The sequence below is a fragment of the Triticum dicoccoides genome, chromosome 2A, assembly GCF_002162155.2.
Source record: "Triticum dicoccoides isolate Atlit2015 ecotype Zavitan chromosome 2A, WEW_v2.0, whole genome shotgun sequence".
NCBI classification, from domain to species: Eukaryota; Viridiplantae; Streptophyta; class Magnoliopsida; order Poales; family Poaceae; genus Triticum; species Triticum dicoccoides.
Window position 1 is genome coordinate 613569493 of NC_041382.1, and position 4050 is coordinate 613573542.

A 4050-nucleotide genomic window follows, 5' to 3' on the forward strand; every position below is an offset into this window, starting at 1 on the left:
GTCTTGGATTATGGTGTATATCGCAAACATTTGTGTCTTACCAACCTTGTGTGCCGTAACAACCTGGATAGCGTAATTTCACCATAATTTAATTGCTGCTATTTCAAATTGTACCGGATTTGAATTTGAATTTGAATGTATGCTACAACTTTATTCATATCCATCAGGTTCAAACAACCAATGCATTATTCAATTCATAGGAACCAAATAAGAATTACATAAGAATTACATAAGAACCAATGCATTATTCATAAGAATTATATAAGAACCAAATAAAGAATGATGAACCATAGTTGTATACTTGTACTATTAAAGACGGTAAAGAAAGAGGTGAAATATATTCTGGTTGCTGAACAAGGAGAAGCGGAATGCCCATATTGTGCCCTCCTCCATGTAGAAGGCACGCACGACTCTAGTCCAACCCCTTGTGATGGCCGACTACCCATCCTTCACGGTCTTCATGAAAACATCTAGATAATCATCGTGTTCTGGTAGAAATACTTTAACCTTTGCATGCCCACCAATCATGTAGTTTGAGAGGTAATATTGAGTAAACTACTTTGGCAACCACTGCAAAGGAAAAAGATTCAGACATTGTCATCTAACACAACTCATTATGGGCAGTAAAAAGAAGGCTGCAGAGTTCTTACTTACCATCCTGCAGTTCGCTGTTGTCTTGGATAAAGTGTAAACAAATAGTTTAATTGCCATCTTTGGACCCATTTTACTAAAAATCTTTATCAGCTTCCTCACTTGATGCTGGTTCATCGATATCTCATTGCCCCATACACAGAAAGGGTCGAAGCGTAGATCTTTACCAATGACATATGTACCTAAAAGCACCAAGTTAATATTAGAAGCTAAACAACAATTGCACAATGATGTAGTACACCACTCTTTTATAATATGTATGTATACATCCGTATGTGGTAGTCCATTTGACATCTCTAAAAACACAAATATTTAGGAACGGAGGGAGTATCTTACAACATCCAATATACTCACATATTAGATGAATTAACATCTTATTTCGGGCTCAAATAGACCTAAAGTATATCCAAACATGAGGGCTAGTTTGAGCTAGTTGCATCTATAACCAACCCAAAAAAACTATCTAACCCAAGAGGTGCTAATTAGAGCTAGTTCTCCTAGTGCATTTATTGCCAATCTAACCCTGCCATCCAAACAAATCTTTGGATGGAGTTAGTTCAGGGTTAGTCATGAGGTAGAAACTAACTCTAACCTCTAGCTAAGTTGAGTATCCAAACATGGCTATGATGTTGGTGTTGCTGCTGCTCTTCTACGTATATCTAGACATCATTAGAACATTAATGTAACACTCTTCCTTGTTGCTATGTAGCCTAGGATTGCATATTTAGACATTAAGTACAGTGCATGTTGCTATGTAGCCTCAGATATATTACATATGGCCCTAGTTAACCTAACAATAAATGGTTTGCAGATATATTCAGTTAAAAGTTTGATTCACTGATTAGTCCCTTATCAGCTGCCGGCCTATATCGTACCAACTACCGATATCCTGAACAGTGAGTAGATATAAGCCATGGGATGAAACTAACCTCGATGGAAAACAACAATCATTCCCAAAGTTGTCCTGTGTAGGTACATCGAGAAGCATGTTAAGCACAACAGGCTAAACATCAACCAAAATTATCGATGGCAGACAAAATAATCTCCAAAAGATAGCTTCAGTGTACAGGTTTAAGCATGCTAGTAAAGAAAAACAAGTGGAAAGGTGTGCTAACTGCAACAGGCCTAACATTTAACAACAAGCAAACATAGTCATTCAAACTGGTATTGTGCCGATCTAAGTACACTGGTTATTGTTAAATAAAAATGGAAAGGCGTGTTAACTACAAGATGAAGCAACCAAATGTAGTCATTCATAGTGGTATTGTTGAAACTGGTACTGATGAAATTGAACTGCACAGTTCATACTTGCACATATAAAACATCATGTTGTGAATAACTGGAATAAACAAGGCATACTACGAACAACCAAAGATAGCATTTGAAACTGGACATATGCTAACTACAAACAACCGAACAATCAAAAAACTTTAGAAGAGGCATATGCTAGCTATAACAGGCTTAACAACAAGCAAATATATGCATTCCTATTGGTATGTTTAAAACTGGATTGATGAAATGTATTGCACAATAAATAATTGCACATATAGAGCATCACATTGTGAACAACTGAAATAAACAAGGCATACTGCAAACAACCAGATATAGCAATTAAAACTGGACATATTCTCACTACACTACAAAAGGGACTCGACAAAACAAATCATGGGTTTCCCCCTGTGAAGAGGCACGACAAAAAAAATCATGGGTTTCCTCACTTATCACAGATGGGCTCATTCCCGTGGGAAGAGCACGGACCCTGGATGCGCTCCATGTTGTCGTAGATGGGCTCCTTTCCCTTGGAAGAGCACGGCTATAGGGTGCCCTCCCTGATGTCTCAGACGGGCGCTTTCCCCTTGGAAGAGCAGATGGGCTCTTTCCCCTTGGAAGAGCCGGAGAGGGTGCCGTCCTTGTGGTCGCCGTCGATGAGTTCTGACTTGGAAGCTATGGATCCCAAGCCAACATCGTAGAACGTGTCCTTTAGAAATGACAAAAGGGGCTCGATGGCGATGTAGAATGGCAAATTGTTGACAACGAGCCAGAGGATATCTGCGGCAGGGCCATGGGTGAGATCTATGGCGGTTGAACCCGAGGGGTTGGGGGTGGGCCACTTAACCTATGACATAGCCCGCCTTAGGTCGTCGATGTCGATGACCTCGATATCATAGCCGACGGCCGAGACATATGCCCGCATACTCTAGCCTGCTGCTTGAGTGCCTGCTGCTAGTAATGGTCGTTAGCTTCCTTGGCGACGTTGGGCGAATTGATCGCTATACACCTCGTTTCGGCCAGTCACTCCTTGAGCTCCACGGGAAACGTAGCCGAGCTTAGGCTGCGATGCTCTGGAGTGGGAGATGGGGATATGTGGGAAAGGGGGCGTTCGGTAGGCGTCATCTAAGAAACTCAGGACGACCTAGGTATGGAGATCGGTGGGTAAGCTGCATGGGCAAACCAGTAGATGTTGACAATGGAGGCCTTGCAGCGGCGGCAGCGGCGACGGGGACCTTGCTAGGGTTTCGAGTGAGGGAGGGTGTGTGTGTGTGCGCACACACCCGAGGAGGTTTTGGTGTGTGTGTGTGTGTGTGTGTATGGAGGGGTGTTTGAGGAAATGACACGGGTACTGAAAATTTTACTACGCGGGAGTCAAACGCGGGAGTGAAATGCCGGGGCTATTGAAAATTTTGATGATAGTGCATCGCACACGGTCCGGAGATAACAACCGTGTGTTATGAAACAGAAAAACCCTCGAGGTGGGCAAATATTTTCTAGGGATGCAGGCGGGATTGGGAACAAGAAACATCGCACATGGTCCGGAGATAAGAACCATGTGTTATGAAACAGAAAAACCCTCGAGGCGGGTAGATATTTTCTAGGGATGCAGGCGGGATTGGGAACAAGGAACATCGCAGACGGTCTGGAGATAGCAACCGTGTGTTATGAAACAGAAAAACCCTCGAGGTGGGCAGATATTTTTGAGAGGAGGAGCCTCGTGGAGCCCAATGTAATGTGCGGATGTTTGCGTGACAGGGCCACCGGCGTGGCACACGGTTGGTTTGAGTGAACCATGTCTATTGCGTCATCCGACTTGTCTAATGTTCATAAATTTGGCAAAAAAATGACGCGGGAGAGGGTCAGAACACGAACACACTTGCATGTGGACCAAAATTATGTATGAAAAGGGTGGTTTGATTTTCAAATACCAAATGCAACTTCAATATGGCACGCAAAGCAGACGGTATTGCTTGCCCCCACCCACCTCGTGTTGGCACGAAGGGAATCCTAAGCTATGAATGCATGCCCCCTCCCCCCAACTGAGGTTCACCTAGCAAAGTGCGAAGTAGCTAGCAGCCCCCCTCCTCCCTCGTGTCGGCACGAAGGGAATCCTAAGCTATGAGTGCA